Consider the following 19,676-nt stretch of genomic DNA (forward strand, 5'->3'; position numbering starts at 1 on the left):
TATGAAACCACGTCCCTTCTATTTCTGTTACAGAAACCAGTATTATTTCGAAAACAACTGTGTTCTGTTTCCAACGATTATACGTATGATAAATTTTATATGTTGGTAACAGTGCAGGTTTCAAGTGTCTGTAAATCATTATGTTTGCTAGTATTTACTTTTGTTTTGCTGAAGCAGTTCGTTCACGTGTTACTGAATGTATGGTGCCGAAGTAGTACATATATTTGTGGAAGTACATATCCATTAGTGTGCAACAAATACGAACTATCCTACGCATCAAGAAATTCAATAAAGGTAAATTCCGTGGAACCAGTTCACAAACAAGGCAATCCACATTGTTGAAAGTAACCTATGTATCAGTTCTTCAGGGAGGAAACTCCCACACGGCTGGCCTCCTGGCGATTCAAATTTTTGTCTTAACAATGACGCTGTTTGTAGTGGATTCGTTGTTGTTGATGTGGGCATCTTATCTTCTTTGATAAAGGAAGTGGTGAAATGTAAACAATGGGATGGTGTAGGCTGTCTGGAAATAACTGAACAACAAAGAAGCAGGAAGGGTTTAGCGTCAAAATCAGTTGTTCTGTATCGATCCTGCAATAAATCTTCCTCGAAAATGACTTCGAACATTTTGCGTAATTCATATGACGTGAATTTGAAGGTAGTGTATGCAATGCGTGCAATAGGAAAAGGAAAAGAAAGGCTGCTCAAACGTTTTGTGGTTTGATGGCCCTTCCTCCTCCTCGCCCCAGTAGGTTCAGAAAACACATAAAAATATTTTCGGATGTCTTGACGGTTGTGTCTAAGGATTTTATTAAACGTGCAGTAGAAGAAACTGTAAATGTTAGTTTAACCAGGGACATTGCTGTTGCACTTTGTGGAACATGGCAACGTCGAGGACATCGTTCTTTGAATGGTGTTATAAGTGCTATTTCTCTGGAGAATGTAAAAATTGTTGATGCTGATGCTTATCTAAGTACTGCCACACCTGCCATGGTAACACTGAAGGACATATTGAACATCAGCGTTCTAAGAATATTGTTGGTTACAGTAGAGATATGGTGTGTGGTGGAGCTTTAAAAATAATTCAGAGGTCGGTGCCCGTTTATAACGTTAGATATACGAAGTAACTATGCGATGGGGACTGTAAAGCTTCCAATGAAATTAGTGTGTTTATGGTGATACCTTGGTAACAAAATTGGAGTGTTGTGGACATGTGCAAAAGAGGATGGGTGGTAGATTGAGGAAGCTGCGAAGATAAATGAAAGGGAAGTTCATATCTGATGGAGAATCTCTGTCTGGCCGAGACAGACTGACAGAAACCGAAATAGACCTCCTTCAGAGTTATTATGGACTGACCATTAGACGAACTGTACCTCTGAATGATGTTACACCAACGAGAAAAACTGTATGGGTAAAATAAAGTGGTCAAATATACCATGATAAGCATTTTCTTTCTGAGCCAGTTATGAATGAAATAAAACCAATTTTTAGAGACCTGAGTGACCCTGCTTTGCTTAGTAAATGTCTTCATGGGGGCACTCAGAATGCAAATGAAAGTTTCAACTATTCCAAATGGGAAAGGTTGCCCAATAATGTTTTTGTAGGACTAAATACATTAAAAGCTGGTGTACTACATGCAGTGATATGTTTCAATGATGGAGTGATACGAAGATTGGAAGTCCTGAGAAATTAAGGCATAAAATATAGCTCTAATATGGAAGATCAATTGCTTGTTTGTGACAGACAACAGGTGCATGAAGCTGAGAAATTCGCCCTTCAAGCTACCAAAGAAACGAGAAGTGCTAAAAGAAATGCCAAGAGGGAACTTGAAGATGGAGAAATGCTGTAGGATGAAGACTATGTTTCAGGAATGTTTTGAAGCACAGTTTAATTGGACTCATATCTTCATTCGCAATTTCCCGCAAGTTGCATTTATCAGAATTCAGGTACAAATACTTCTTAAAGTTTATGAAGGATTGCTCTAATTTGTTATGTACACATACTTCTTAAAGTTTATGAAGGATTGCTCTAATTTGTTATGTACCTTGCAATAGTCCATACTTATCTAGTAGACCTGAGTTTTATAGCAGAATCAACTAAATTATAGAAAAAATTACATTTTTATTACGAAAAAGTTATAAAAATTAAAATGTAGGCTCTGATATTTTTTATCCTTGTAATATACCGTACATAATTGTTGGAATTAAACAGGTCTAGTACCTCAGCCAACATGTCATACATATATGGTAAATTTGGTCTCCTTCAAATGTGTAACATTGGATTAAATGGTACCTCAATTTGAGGAAGCATTTTGGAAAAAAAATGCATCAATGTCTTTGTAATTTTCTTAATAACCCTAACCAGGTACAAAAATATTCAAAATTGGTTTAGAAAGTGTGCTGCATTACCTGATATCAACAAAAATCTGTAAAACATATACATTATAAACAGTGCCTGAAAGAAATAGGTGTTGATTTTTATATAATATTGAACCGGAAAAGTACCTTGTAGCCTTAAATAAATCGAAGACTATTAACTTTTTACATCTTTATTCTTCATGTCTACATATTTATTTCTCAGCATAGTCGCTCTGGCGACGAACACAGTTCCCCCAGAGAGAAACCAGTTTGTGGATACCGTCACTGTAGAATATTTTACTTTTTTGACGGAGCCACAACCTCACCTCTGCTTGCACCGCTTCATCACTATCAAAGTGAAGTCTTCTAAAGTTCTGGAAACAGCCGAAAATCGGACTGCACCAAATCGGGACTGTATGGAGCATGGTCGATGAGAGTGAACCCACCTCATTGGATTGCTGCACATGAGGCAGCGCTGTTGTGTGGACTGGCACTGTCATGCTGAAGAAGAAAGTACTGCATGTGTGGACGAACTCCTCGAATCCCAAACTCGAGTACAGCTCGCTGTTTCTTTCGCACCGGCGTAGATACAGCACACAATGCCATATTACACGCTACTATTCGGAGGCCTCTAGTAGCTGAGAGTTGCAAATATGTAGACATAAAGAATAAAAACGTAGAATGTTAATAGTGTTTGATTTATTTAAAAAAACTCTAAGAGTTTTCACGTAATATATTCGGAGCCATTACTTTTCAGTACGCCCACATAGACCCTATATTTACAGGATACAATCTCAGGAAACAACAGTTTTAACTTCCCAAATATGTCTGTTGTCAGACGGTCTAAAGGTTAGCTGTTATTTACATTCATTTCACAAAATTGTGTTGTTGGTTTCTTGGTTTCTGCCTGTGGAAATCGATACAACTATTTTTTTTTTTTTGCCAAATACCCATACCTCACTTAATCTGGTAGCACTAACCTCTCTGTCACTACTTTTTCAACAGTGAGGCAGCTTCAGCCCCAGAGAAGATTTTAGCAGTGACTGCTGATCAGAGGAGGCAAAGGAGGCCAGGCCTCTTCAATTTTCTGTGATAGAGATGTAGCAGTAGTCAGTATTAATAGGAGGAGTAGGTAGTAGTAATTACAACAGCAGTGGTAACTATAATTACTTTTACCATAAACCTTTAAGCACCTTTGCCAGAGACCTCGAAAGACGTTGGATTGTGTTATTTCTTTATACCCGCCAGCGCTAGAGAACAAGTCAAAGTGAGAAGGCTTAACCACGATCCAAGGCAGACGGAGGTGTGAAGCACATCTCGTGGAGACCAGAGACATGCCAGGCCGCCTTCAAACACTCTTTTGCTGGGTTAACAATGACGTCACTACTAGTAGCAGAGGAGGATGTAACGGTTGCTGAAGCCGCATCGTCTTGAACTTCCGTGGCACAGAAGGCCAGTAGCTAAGGCGCCGCCACTCCATGTTCCTCTTACGTTAGTTGTCCCGTCTGGAGTGAATGTGGATGAAAACCAGCATTGCACAGGGTGAGGAAAATAAAAGTTGCCTGGTGAACAGAGTCCAGGGTACAAAAATGGCTCTGAGCACTATGGGACTTAACATCTTAGGTCATCAGTCCCCTAGAACTTAGAACTACTTGAACCTAACTAACCTAAGGACAACACACACATCCATGCCCGAGGCAGGATTCGAACTTGCGACCGTAGCGGTCGCGCGGTTTCAGACTTAAGCGCCTAGAACCGCTCGGCCACTCTAGCCGGCTCCAGGGTACAAAGCAGAGAAAAGAAAATACAATACAAACCTGACTACAGCACATGTTGAAAATGACTATTATACATCTCTTGGCACTTTTGGGTCCTGGTCAGCAAGTTGCTGAAGGCGGATCGAAGCTGGAATGCTGGAATTGCTGCAGTCTCATCCAAAATATTCTGCTGCTGTTCTTGTAGACTATGAGGGTCGTTGCGATACACCTTATATTTGAGGGCTCCCCGCACGAAGTAATCACACACTGATAGATCAGGTGGTATGGGTAGCCACCTAGGGACGCGACCAGACCGCAGGTCCAGGTGGAGTATTCGTCGGCATGATCGACGTGATATGCTGGTCTCTTACGACAGGCATCGGGTTGATTTGGTAGGACTCTTAAGCATTTTCTGGTGAACTGCATCTACCTTTTCTAGTGTGCTAGCACGTTATGGAAGGTTTTTTGACTTGTTCGAAACGGATCCTACCCGACGCCATTTTTGGACTAAGCGTTGTGTGGCATTCTTTGCTGGCACTTTGACACGATTGAATTTCTCAGCACCGTTGGCAGGACTTTAATGCACGTAACTTTCCACAATGAACGTTCGCTGGACCTCTCTGGGTACCATCGTCGCTTCTACATTGTTCCACCCACACTGCCACAGTCCGCACTACGCTCTGAACCGATGTAGATCACCTGGTGGGCCCACACGTGACGTGCGCGTCACGGGCTGTGGTTATACGCATACATTGAAGTCCAGTCGAATCCACTCGGCCAGTGCGGGCCACTTTTATATGTCCCACTCTGAAACAGCACTGATGTAACGCTTCCGAGTGAGGACATCATTCCTACCTTGCAGTAATTTTCGTTTCACGGAGATGTGAAACTGAACGCATTAAATTTTCAAGGAAGGACTTCTAACACCGGTGCTACACCATCTTCAGGAATATAAGCTCAAAACACATACATTACAGAGTTCATCGTATTAGCGGCATAAATGGTGATTTGCTATACCTACAAAAGGTGAATTATTCTGCTGGCCATATTTTCTCTTAAGCGCAAGAAGAACTGCATCGTTCTCTGAGGTTTTCGGCCATCTGAGGAAACTGTTTATGGGCTTAACAAGGCATGCTTCTTCTAAAGATCACCAAAGTAGTTTCATTTTACTTAAATAACTACTGAAACAAGTGTTTAGTATTTCAGAGTTAATTAAGGTACGTAACGAACTAATGAAAATCGGGCACAACAATGAAGTGAAAGCTACACAGATGTCATGACAATTCAAACTGACATCGCAATCTTGATGAGGCAGCAGGTTCCCGGAATACCGGAAATTTCAGAGAAATATTTAAACAGTCACGAAGATTTGAAAGCACATTCGAAGACAACGGGATATTTCAGGGGAGTTTCAAAAACTATGCTGAATGAACAGACTAAATTATAAATGAGAAGATTTATGAATATTCATTAAAGTTTGAATAGAATCTGATTTTATGCCTGCGTTGTGGATGAAGCAACGCACGCATCGGACACGTCGCCATTCTCATTGTTTTGTGACTAGTGGACACCAACAGCGACATTCAACAACACCTTCTTGGTTTTCATAATGTTGGCGAAACTAGAACTCCTGCTGCTTTATTCACAGCACTGAGTGGTTAGTGTCAAAATTATGATACGAAGATCGAACTAGTGGTCCAAACCTACGGTGGTACTTCAGTTCTGTCGTGAGAATTGAATGGCCTGTAAGTTACTATTCCACAAATTGACCGTGAAGCTCCTTTTACGCATTGTTTTGCACACCGCAGCAGAGCTGTCCTAGTATAAATCCAGCGAGTTATTTTTCTATTTTTCTGACACAAGATACTCCTGCTTTCTTCCACCGGTCTTCCAAATGCGCAGTAATTCTCGACAGTACTGTTGGTAAACATATTCCTTCGAAGAGTGAAACGAGGCGGTACTGTAACTTCAGAATAGTATCCGCCGTTCATGAAAACCGTTCAGTGCTAATTGAGGTTTTAAATGAAATAATTAACAGAGAAGCCTGAGGTTTCAAAAACAACCTCATGCACATTGACATTGTTTTTCATCTCTCTTATTTTCAAAGCGTGTTTTTTAGCACTGAACAACTTTGCAACATCCAACGGAAGAAAAACAGCGCTGCGCAGTTTTGCAACAAAGCTGTTTCAGGATGCAGAGCTTACATGAAAAGCTCAAAAATGAAAATAAATTGATCTGCTTTTAAAATTCCACGAAATGTTGGTCTAATTCGCAATCTGAACTTCCCGTGAATAGAGCTGAAACAATGGATGAATGCATTGGTAATTGATTGATATCAGAATACAAACAGGTCTACTTCTATGTATTGGATAATCTAGTAACATAACTGGAAACACGATTTTCACATAGTGATAAACTGGTCTTCCTTCAATCAGGTGATACTATTCAGATCGCCAGTTATGTTAAGTATTTCCCTGTGGACGGTATAGACTCGTTATTAAAAACGATTGGTGCCTCCTTCAGTCGCTTACAGATGCATGTAGAACTGGAGATTTTATTTTGTACCCATCATACAGAACCGTTTCACTCTGTCAATTGGGGAGACGTTATTAAATAATTGAGGGGGAAACAGACCAAATCTTTCCAGAGCCCACCAGGCTATTTGGTACAGCTGCTATTATTCCTACAAGAAATACTTTAATTACTTTGCAAAAACAGACGTAATGTCTGATGGGATAACAGCAATCAGTGATTTTATATTACTTATAATCCGACTTGATTGCAAATTTTTTTATTCATATGACCGGTTTCGGTTCATTCAGAACCATCTTCAGATCTTTAACAATAATGATACTAATTTACTATTTTCCGGAAGCAAATCTTTTTCATCCTATTTAATCAACATCAAATGTACCAGAACGTTCCTGATATTTCAGTTACAGGAGTAACCCGTCCAAATTCAGCAAATTTCACATGATGCGTCACATAAAATTGGTTGGCAGAGTGCACGTCATTTATATTAATTACAACACTATTACCGACAGGTGGCGTCTGGTACATTTGTTACATTCCATTAGCGCATACTATATTCAGTAGATTTTTTTTATTAAAAAATACTTAATTAAAATACATAGATGTCACGGTTAAAATCTGTACTTATCAAAATTAAAAAAAAGTAAAATTAGCATTTTTATACGATCTAAAAAGCATAGGGCGATCTATATATCTATGGTGCTGGTGTGGACTTGTTTTCCTCTACGGTCTGCTTCCGTGGTTCCCGCCATTTCGGTGCTGTGCCGCGGTCCGCTCAGTCGTCTGATGTCCATCGCCGCGCGCAAGAGGGCCGCGCAGGAGGGCCCGTCAACGACGCCAGGCGTTGCACGCGTCTTCCGGCTTCTCCACCGCGCACCATCTCTCATCGCTCGGCCTGGATCTCCACACGCAACAGTTGTCATCTTAGTAAGTCGTCATAAATGCTAAAATAGGCGTTATGATTGAATTCGATTTTCTCGTTGAGGATTAAATTATAATTAAGACGCACTACGTGGCCTTGTCAAAGCTGTAAGGAAGAGGATAGCCTCGGCTGGTTCCGATTTTCAAAAGCGCGGCATGGCGACTCCGGTTCATCGTTGGCAAAACTGCATAACGAATGGTGGTGACTATGTGGAAAAATGATAATCTGTAGCTTAAATGCCGGCCTATGTGGCCGAGCGGTTCTAGGCGCTTCAGTCCGGAACCGCGCTGCTGCTACGGTCGCAGGTTCGAATCCTGCCTCGGGCATGGCTGTGTGTGATGTCCTTAGGTTAGTTAGGTTTAAGTAGTTCTACGTCTAGGGGACTGATGGCCTCAGATGTTAAGTCTAATGGTGCTTAGAGTTATTTGAACCAATTGTAGCTGAAATATTCCTCTATTTAGCTGTGCTGTTGTGATTTATGTATCTCCTGTAATTTCCAGGAATAAAAAGAGAAGCGCTACATTTCGGAACGACCCTCATTGTTTATATATACACTAACACTTTCACTTTATTCATAGGCGTCTTTGCTGCCCTTCATATGACTAGTATGTTGGTTGACTTTCGTCGCACACACTATATACAATTTGCAGTTTGACAGTTTGTTACTCATCGCACATATCTTATAGTTTTTGGCGACGTCAGTCTATTTTATTGAGTCTGTAGCAAGGGCATGTTTTGGTTCTGAAGCTCTTTATATTTGTCTTAACAAACCTGTTTTATTTCTGCTTTTCAGTCTTTGTACAATTGTTTTTAACATACTCCCTTTATATATATGAATTTTTTTTCTTCGCTTGCCTGTCCGTTGTAGGATACTACCCCCGAGTCTTGTTTTGATTTTGGATTACCAATATTTAGACCCTATTCCACTTCTGAAGATGACAGTTTAACGGTTGAAACCAGTAAAGTGAATCAAATACGATTTTCTTGCGCTGGTGACGACTGACTTTTTATCTGTGTTGAAATATTTTTCAACTGCTGAACTACAGCAATGAACATAAATAATGATATTTGTTTACCGGTTCATCTTGAGACGACTGTTCACGTTTATACTACCTTCTTTGCACTGTGCGTTAGTTGTTGGCTATTTTTTGTTCAACGACCAATGTAAACAGTAACATAAACGTGAATATTCATCTGAAGATGAAACTATTGATTCGAAACAGCTAACGGAATTGTTTGTGTAAAAAATTAGATTTATCAACAACGGCCAGTTGCTTTTTCTTGTTTGCAAAAATCAACTTTTATTTTGTACGCATCCATGGTCTCAAAAATGACTGTTTTCGACAAAAGTTCGTTCCAAGTGACAATCATACTGATGCATTACGTTTTAATTATGATAATTCAAGTACAGAAAAACACCGTAAGGTTTTCACTAATAGATATGTAGCCAACAAAGACCACCTCTTATATCTTTCAAATTTTGGAACTCCGAAGGGAAGCAAAGCTTGCCGCAAAGACAGTGCGCCTTCTACTGACGAGTATTTGAAGATGAGCACCTGTATCAAGTCTAGGGATATGGAATAGTGTACCGAGAACGTAATAATTCTGAAGAAGCGTTTCCACAAAAAACTGCACTTGGAATGTTTACATTCCAGCTCATCATTTATCACAGACAACAGAATATTTGTGTGTAGGCGTTTAAGAGCATAAATACAATGAGAACAGAAACTGTAGTTTATACATTTCAAATGGTCATGTGCTACACTTTACTCAGACATTCAAATTCTAACCCTCTCGGCAGTTCTCAAATATAATATTGTAACATTAAAAGTAACGTCGAAAATCGAGGTACTGGTGGAAATAACTAAAGTTTATTAATCTTATGAGTAATTTTGACTGTGGTTAGTACCCACAAGTTATTCCTGGCCTCTTCTCTTATTTAATTCAAGTACAGCTGGATAAGTAACGATGAATGAGGGAGTGTGAAATTCTAGTTGATTATTCTTGTAGTACGCTGAAACTCATCGTTTGATGACGCGCTAGGACGAATTAACGGGAGCGTAGACTTTGGCGGCCGAAGTCTAGTTCAGACAAATTCTTCTGGGTGTGTGACCGCGTCATTTATTGTAACACTCGTAGCATATTACTTCACAATGAGTTACGAAAAGATAAGGGGTTGTAAAGTCTTTCTCGTGTACCATTGAGGACGTTGCACCAGGTAATAAGCTTCAGCGTAAACGTATGGTACAAAAAAATGGCTCTGGGCACTAAGGGACTTAACATCTGAGGTCATCAGTCCCCTAGAACTTAGAACTACTTAAACCTAACTAACCCGAGGACATCACACACATCCATGCCCGAGGCAGGAGTCGAACCTGCGACCGTAGCAGCAGCGCGGTTCCAAACTGAAGCCCCTAGAACTGCCCGGCCACACTGGCCGGCTAACGTATGGTGCACTATTATCATTTTTAAAATTAACGCTGAATGTTTTAATAAATCTGTAGCGATTGTGGTAATATATATCTTCTACACATTGAAGAAAGACTGAGACCCACACTCCGTCAAATAAAGGAGGAAGTAGTAACCCCTAAACATTGGATAAAATTTACGAAATAATCTTTTCGTCTCTTACTGAAGAGGTTGCTGAGATACCTCAAGCGAACCATCACTGGATTTCGTACACAACTATACCTATTGACGAAGTGAGGAGCACAATGAAGAAACGTGGTATACAAACTGACAAACTGCTCAAGATGAAGAAGCGTACAAACAATTTGGCCGCAGAATACAGCGGATCTTCCGAACTAACGAGGCACAGTGTCTCACCAGTATTTTTGATGAACTAGAATCAAACGCATGATCTCTTCCAGAAGATAAACCGCATTATTTGAGAGTTCAAATCACGCACGTTCAGTAATGACAAGAAATTAGTTAGTCGGGTGCAAACAACACTACAAAACAGTGTAACGCAAAGGAAATATCAGAGTAGGAAGAAAACATTTGTGTTGAATCAGGCATGATACTCTGGCCAGTGAAATCAAAAATAGCGTCAAGCATTTGAAAAACAACAAAGCCCCAGGTATAGACCGTATTTCCAGAGAAAATATAACTGTGATGGGAGAGGAAGACATGCGTGCTTCATATTTGATATGTAATGTGATGTGCAAAACTGTGAATGGCCTAAAAACTGGATTACATCTGTTCTAACTCCTCTTCACAGGGAATGCTCCAGTTGTAGTGCTGTAGCATTAATATCACCTGCTAGCGAAGGCCTCCTGCACATAATTAATAAACGCCAAAGAAATTCCTACAATCCCAGAGTTCTGCGGAGCAAGCAGGTTTTGTGGCATCCAAAGGGATTTGAGAGCCAGACTTGAAGTGGAGGCAGATAGCTGAAAAATGTTGAATTTTGTGGTCCTGCTTACTTTTTTTTCTTTAAACAGGCCTTTGACTGTTATTTGGACAAGCTGTGGCATGTGCTCAATGAATCTGGGGTTCCAAAATACCCGGAATCCTTATTAAAATATCTTTATAAAAGTCATACTACCACCATAAAGTTGGTTGAAGAATACTCGGAGTTTTTCGACGTGACGCATGGACTTAGGCAAGTTTGTATACTGTCATCACAGTTCTATGACATCAACAAAGAGTAGGTCTTCTGAGAAGCAATGGATGACTGGAAGAGTGGAGTTCCAACTGGCGACGGGAAAATCTGCGCACGGATTGATGAAGAACTTAACGATATGGTCTCTAGAGATAATACTATCGGTCTAGAGATAAACGTAGAAAGAGAACCAAACTGTTGTTAATCGACAAGGATTAGATTAAATGCTACTTAACGGATATTTAACGGCACTCGAGGGTCTCTGATCAGTGACACAGAAATTAAAGATAAAGAAATAAAGCGAAGAATCTACCTTGGCCTACCAGCAACGGTCATATTCACTAATATCTGACAGAAGCGGGTAATATCCAAAACAACAAATTTGCGCCTCGGGTGTTCTCGTACGGATGCGAGACTTGGACCGTGTAAACTAGTGACAAGAGCCGATTTGATGGCTTCGAGATGTAGTGTTGGCTGAAGATGTTACGTGTACCATAGACAAAAGGAAAACCCAATGCTTCCATTATAGAAGAACATATCATCACAAGAAGTGTATCTTCCCGTGTCAAAGATACACTACGGACCATTAAAATTGCTACACCAAGAAGAAATGCAGATGATAAACGAGTATTCATTGGACAAATATATTATACTAGAACTGACATTTTCACGCAATTTGGGTGGATAGATCCTGAGAAATCAGTTCCCAGAACAACCACCTCTGGCCGTAATAACGGTCTTGATACGCCTGGGCATTGAGTCAAACAGAGCTTGGATGGCGTCTACAGGTACAGCTGCCCATGCAGCTTCAACACCATACCGCAGTTCATCAAGAGTAGTGACTGGCGTATTGTGACGAGCGAGTTGCTCGGCCACCATTAACCACACTTTTAAATTGGTGAGAGATCTGGAGAATGTGCTGGCCAGGGCAGCAGTCGAACATTTTCTGTATCCAGAAAGGCCGGTACAGGACCTGCAACATGCGGTCGTGCATTATCCTGCTGAAATGCAGGGTTTCGCAGGAATCGAATGAAGGACAGAGCCACGGGTCGTAACACATCTGAAATATAACGTCCACTGTTCAAAGTGCCGTCAATGCGAAAAAGAAGTGACCGAGACGTGTAACCAATAACACCCCATACCATCACGCCGGGTGATATGCCAGTATGGCGATGACGAATATACGCTTCTAATGTGCGTTAACCGCGATGTCGCCAAAAAAGGATGTGACCATCATGTTGCTGTAAACAGAACCTGGATTCATCCGAAAAAATGACGTTTCGCCATTCATGCACCCAGGTTCGTCGTTGAGTACACCATCGCAAGCGCTCCTGTCTGTGATGCAGCGCCAAAGGTAACCGCAGCCATGGTCTCCGAGCTGATAGTCCATGCTGCTGAAAACGTCGTCGAACTGTTCGTGCAGATGGTTGTTGTCTTGCAAACGTCCCCATCTGTTGACTCATGGATCGAGGCGTGGCTGCACGATCCGTTACAGCCATGCGGATAAGAAGCTTGTCATCACGACTGCTAGTGACACGAGGCCGTTTGAGATCCAGCACGGCGTTCCGTATTACCCAGCTGGACCCAGCGATTCCGTATTCTGCTAACAGTCATTGGATCTCGACCAACGCGAGCAGCAATGTCGCGATACGATAAACCGCAATCGCGATAGGCTACAATCCAACCTTTGCCAAAGTCGGAAACGTGGTGGTACGCATTTCTCCTCCTTACACGAGGCATCACAACAACGTTTCACCAGGCAACGCCGGTCAACTGCTGTTTGTGTACGAGAAATCGGTTGGAAACTTACCTCACGTCAAGACGTTGTAGGTGTCGCCACCGGCGCCAACTTTGTGTGAATGCTCTGGAAAGCTAATCATTTGCATATCGCAGCATCTTCTTCCTGTTGGTTAAATTTCGCGTCTGTAGCACGTGATCTTCGTGGTGTAGCAATTTTAATGGCCAGTAGTGTACTTCCAGTAACTTAGGCAAATTTTCAGAAGTGAATGAGATAATCTAGAAAAAAAACTTGTACGGCAAATTCTAAGGCAGAAGAGCAGCAAGATGTATGGATCAGGCGAAAAAGATTGCCAGCCTACATCTTCACATTATATACTGTTTCCAGTCATCAACAGTCCAATGTCGGTGTTGACGGGCCCAGGCGAGGAGTACAGCTTTGTGTCGTGCAGTCATCAACGGTACACGAGTGGGCCTTCAAATCCGAAAGCCCTTATCGATGATGTTTCAGTAGCATTTCTATGCCGATTCTAGGTCAAAGAGCCTTTCCAGGTTAAATTTCCAGGCTGCTGACCAAGAACCTAATTTCTCAGTTTCCCCCCAACCAAAAAATCTCATTTCCCAGTACGTAAAAAATTAATTCTTCATAAATACAATGGAAAAATGGCAGATAAAGCTGAGCTTGTTAAAAAACTTTAAAAAAAAATTAGCAAAGGAAATCTTAATTTAAATTACAGGAAAAATACAAATTTTTTTAAATTTATTCAAAGCCGGTAACACGAATAGTTCGATCTTTATTTACTTTTTTTTTTAGTATATCGATCTGGAAGAGTAATTTTTTATTTTTCGTCTAAAGGTAATAAAATTTTACCTCCAAATTTAGTAAGAAAAATTTCAGCATTTGAAAATATATAAGATTTATGTCTTTTAAAGTTCCGATAATTTAGTGAATACTTCTGAACAACCATTACTATAAAGTTCAGTGCTACCGTTCATGGATATTTTTATTTATATAGATCAAAATTTAAATATAAAAAAATTAAAATGAGGAGAGGAGGATAGAGGAGAGGAGAGGCCCAGACGTTTTAATTTTCGAAAACAATTAAAATCATTATATTAAAAAGTATTGTTATAAATTGATAAAGATAAAAATGCTGAAATTGTAGATCTGTTTTACAATAATAAAATACATTACCAAGATACAAGAGAGAAATGAAATAGTTTACTATATGAAGAATACCAACTCAAATGTTTGGATTGAGTTTTACTTAAAAACAGATGTGTAAAAATGACTGTTTACGATAAAGCAAAAAGGTTTTTTAAAAGTGACTGTTTACGATAAAGGAAAAGGTGCATTTGTAGAATTGAAAGATTTAAATAAACAAAGTAGAGGGAAATTTATAAAAAAGATTTTTAAGGCTATTAACAAATGTTACTTGAAAGAAAACGATTCGAGTTCTAACGAAGAAAGCGAAATAAATAATGATAAATATTATAAAGATGAATTTCCATTTTTATTTTTGTATATTCAAATTGTAAATCTACAAAAAAAATTTGCTATGGTCAAATAGGTAAGAAAATCACTTCAATTTACTTTCGGCTACCGAGTTTTGCATACTTTTCATTTTTCTTCCATTCCTTTTTTAAAATAGAGATTGAACGGACAACAAAAAATGGACGGCAAAAAAATAATGAACGGCAAAACAACTGCCAACATAAATTTGACAGAAAAAAACGGACAACAAAAAATGGCCACCCAAAAACGAACATAAATTAACATAAACATTGACAACAAAAAATGGGCAACAAAAAATGGCCACAAACTAGACAAAAAGTGGCCAAAAATGGACAGCAAAAAATTGACACCAAAAATGGATAGCAAAAAGATGGACAGCAAAGAGGTGGAGAAAAATTATCAACAAAAAAGTGGACAACAAAAATGACAAGAAAATAATGGGCAATAACAAACAGACAACAAAAAATGGACAACAGAGATAATGGTTTAATTAAACATTAAACGAGTGTAAAACGTTAAACTAACGAACGTTAGACGTTAAACAAACAAGCGTTAGACGTTAAACAAACGTTAGATGTTAAACAAACAAACTTAGAAACATTAACATCCAACGTCAACTCACTGTCAACACCGGATATTTGAATAACTAACCACAACAAATTGTTGAAATTTCATCGGTATATTCTCTAGGCATATACCTAAAAGTGCCACTTCCCGTTTTCAAAAATATTTGTTTGCTGTCTAGGAAACCCCCAAAAACAGTGTTAGGATACTAAACTTGAGGTAAGGTTCTGAAGATGGTTATGCACGGCAAATGGCTGTAATTTTTACGAAGCTCCTTATCTCAAGCAGTCTCGAAAATGTTCTTGTTATCTTGAACCGTTTCGGAGATACATAGGTTCAAAATTATTCTACTTGTATACGTATAATACGGTGTGAGGCAAAAGAGCAACTTATAAAGCGACGTAGCGCGGAGAAGTACGCTGTAAAGTATCTCCGTTATCATCATCAGGATTCTGGGAACACCATGTTGTAATACTGAAGCACAAGAAAAATATTTTCGTATGTAAAGTCCGTTCTGAGGATTAAAATTAGTTTTGCGTTATTTCGATTTCACCTTAATGAACTATCGATATTTTACTAACTCATGCAGTTCTTTTCAAGACACACCCTGCTCTAGCAAGGAAAAGAAGAGAACCAGGGGGCAAATGCGTCTATCGGAGAACAAAGGCGAATACGCTCCTGTTTAAAAGACTGACTGAAATTTAGGGTACCAGCCGCCTCGTTCTGTCTTCCTCGGCACCTTTAAGAATTTTCCCTAGAATTTTGGTTTGTGAACATATTCGCGCTGTTCATGCGGAGAGAGGAGGCAGTGGTAGTGGGAAAGAGGTGTTGTTATTGTTGTTGTTGTGGTCTTCAGTCCTGAGACTGGTTTGATGCAGCTCTCCATGCTAATCTATCCTGTGCAAGCTCCTTCATATCCCAGTACCTACTGCAACCTAGATCCTTCTGAATCTGCTTAGTGTATTCATCTCTTGGTCTCCCTCTACGATTTTTACCATCCACACTGCCGTCCAATGCTAAATTTATGATCCCTTGATGCCTCAGGACATGTCCTACCAACCGATCCCTTCTTCTAGTCAAGTAGGGCCACAAACTTCTCTTCTCCCCAATCCTATTCAATATCTCCTCATTAGTTACGTGATCCACCCACCTAATCTTCAGCATTCTTCTGTAGCACCACATTTCGAAAGCTTCTATTCTCTTCTTGTCCAAACTATTTATTGTCCATGTTTCACTTCCATACATGGCTACACCCCATACAAATACTTTCAGAAACGACTTCCTGACACTTAAATCTATACTCGATGTTAACAAATTTCTCTTCTTCAGAAACGCTTTCCTTGCCATTGCCAGTCTACATTTTATATCCTCTCTACGTCGACCATCATCAGTTATTTTGCTCCCCAAATAGCAAAACTCCTTTACTACTTTAAGTGTCTCATTTCCTAATCTAATTCCCTCAGCATCACCCGACTTAATTCGACTACATTCCATTATCCTCGTTTTGCTTTTGTTGATGTTCATCTTATATCCTCCTTTCAAGACACTGTCCATTCCGTTCAAAGAGGTGGAAAACTAATAAATACTGGAAGATAGTAGGCAGTGGCTGTGGTGTAGAAACAGCGAAGATGACAACGGAAGAATGAGAGAAAGAGAAGGACACAGTGGTAGTAGAACATAGTTTACAGTGACAGAAATGACAACGACGAAAACAGGTATAGTGACAGAGTGAAGAGACAGTAGCAGTGGGAATGAAAGAATAAGTTAGTATCAGTAAGGGAGAGCAAGAAGGAAACAGTGATAGTGAGAGGAGACAGGTAATTGGATAGGACGAAGTGGACTGTTGCTGTGAGACAAGAGACAGTGACAGAGAGACACAAAGAGATGATAATAAGCTGGGCTAAATTAGTGACTGAGAACAGGCAAGTGGGAGTTGATGGACTGACAGACTTACTGCGATGGACTAATGAGTGTGAACGACCTGCAGTTAGGCAAGCTTGTGGAAATGAGAGGTGAGTTGCATGTTATTTTTAACATGCACAAATACGTTCACACACCAAAACTTTTGCGAACATATTAAAAGTACCTGAGGAAGGTAGAATTAGGTAGCTGGTACCCCACATTTTAAACAGGAACGTATTCGCCTTTTTTATGCTCCTACAGGAGCATTTTTCCAGTGGTTTACCTATTTGCTAGGAATTTTATTTCAAGTCTATGAGATTGAATTATGTGCAAAATACTTATGAAACATGCATTCCAGTGTGATTCGCTCCTACTGCCCCCTGTTCTGTCAAGTGCTTTTAGTAAGTACTCTTTCTTCCTAGCATGATTCTCCACCAACTGACAGAGTTATGCCTGCTCTATACTCTTGTTTAACCGCGTTCAAAGGTATGACATCCGGGGCAATGATGAGCCTACTTCATGACGCATCGTAATACGTTGGCTCGCAGAACTTTCGAGCGCCCCTATTGGCTGAGATCACGTTACCAGGAATAGCTTGTAGCCGTTTAAGAGTTGCAGGCTTCTCTTGTTTCTAGAGGGCGGCGTGGGTGGCTTTCGACCGGTGCCAGCTTGCCGGACGCTTTGTTGAATGCTTTAGAATGTTCCTCTGCCATTGTACTGGCGTCCTTTCCCTTTGTGTTTACAATAATCATTACATAGTGTAAGTGGTTTTTCTGCCGCCTTTAGTCTGGCGGACGGTTTGTTCGACCTGTTAAAAAGAGGTGATACCACGCTTGTATAGTATTGGAGTTCTTACACTGGGCATTTCCCTGTGTCGAATATCGTGCGACTCAAAGCCAGCGAGTAATTCTGCCCGTATCATTAGTGCACCACGTCGCTCCACCATCTCATCACCTGTCCCTTATACGTCACATAATGCCAAAATTCAATTAAGCATCAGAAGTCAGTACTAATGTTAAGTACATTAGCTATGTATTTCCCCTCATTCTGTGAGAAATGGGTGACAAAAGGAACTACTGAAAGTCAGAAGCTCACTGGGCGCTTAATTATACATAATATAATTTTACAAACATTTTGGAAGGCATGATCGTAAGGAAGCAAACGAGAGGATGGCTGAGAAGATCGTATTTAACAAATGTGGTCAGTGCGATGTGGTATTCTTCATACATGGAGATGAAGAGGACTGCTGAAGAGAAGAAGCTGTGGTTACAGAAACAAGCCTTGGACTTTTGAAAGAAGATTAATTTTCCAAGAATATTCTTCGGAAGTTTTATCGTTCTTTATTTGAAATGATGAATATGCACCGTATAGGATGTTTCAAAGATTTATCATAAGTCAAAAAACTGTTTCGTCTAAATAAATAAAGATAAATTATTAGGTCACAATTTTAACTTACGTATAGGACAAAGTTTTTAATTAAAAAGAAAAATTATATTTTATGAGGGTGTACATTCACATACGGGACGGGAAAAATAAAACTGACCCACAAAATATTTACAGTAAGACTGACGCAAAATTGACGTGATTTAGGTGCCCAGATGGTTTCAATTCCTCTGTTGATTGTTCAGAGGATCACCTCATTCACACGCGACAGTGTTATCAAGGTGTTGTACATTGTTTTTCTGTCTTGCTGAAAATATCCATAATGTCTTTCACCATCTCTGAGTTGAGCCACGGATGTTTCTAGGCGTACAGGTTAACACTAACAATTTGGTGAGATCTTGTTAAGACACAGGCATCAGAGATTGCGCGCCAACAACCAATCTTGAGAGTATTCAACGGCTGATGGGGGTTTCCAATGCGTAACGGCACAAGTTCTGTGATTTACGTATCTAATTTACGCATCTAATTTACGAAATGGCTGCAGTAAAAATATGAAGACATCGAAAAAGAAATGATTGTTGGGTGGACAAACTCAGCATACAGGAAAGTCAAAAAACCTTCGGTGACATTCAAAGCAGGGGTGATTACATTAAGAGAGCAACGGGAACTCCACTGTTAAATGCAAAGGAGAGAGCGGAAAGATGGAAAGAATACACTGAAAGCCTCTATGAGGGGAAGATTTGCCTGATGTGTGGAAATGAAACAGTAGTCGATTTTAAAGAGATAGAGGACCCGGTATTAGAATCAGAATTTAACAAAACTTTGAAGGACCTAAGATCAAATAAGGCAGAAGAGATAGATAACATTCCATTATAATTTCTAAAACCATTGGAGGAAGTGACAACAAAACGACCATTCACGTTGGTGTGTAGAATGTATGAGTCTGGCGACATACCATCTGACTTTCGGAAAAGCATCGTCTACACAATTCCGAAGACGACAAGGGTTGACAAGTGCGAAAATTACCACACAATCAGCTTAACAGCTCATGCATCCAAGTTGTTCAGAAGAATAATATACAGAAGAATGGAAAAGAGCATTGAGGATGCGCTAGATGACGATTAGTTTGGCTTTAGGAAAGGTAAAGGCACGGGAGAGGCAATTATGACGTTGCGGTTAATAATGGGAGAAAGACTAAAGAAAAGTAAAGACACGTTCACAGGATTTTCGACCAGGAAAAAGCGTTCGACGATGTAAAATGGTGCAAGGTTTCGAAATTCTGAGAAAAGTAGTGATACATTATAGGGAGAAACGGTTCATATACAATATGTACGACAGCCAATAGGGAATAATAACAGTGGACGTCCAAGAACGAAGAGCTCGTATAATAAAGGGTGTAAGA

The sequence above is a fragment of the Schistocerca americana genome, chromosome 5 (genome assembly GCF_021461395.2).
Source record: "Schistocerca americana isolate TAMUIC-IGC-003095 chromosome 5, iqSchAmer2.1, whole genome shotgun sequence".
Classification (NCBI taxonomy): Eukaryota; Metazoa; Arthropoda; class Insecta; order Orthoptera; family Acrididae; genus Schistocerca; species Schistocerca americana.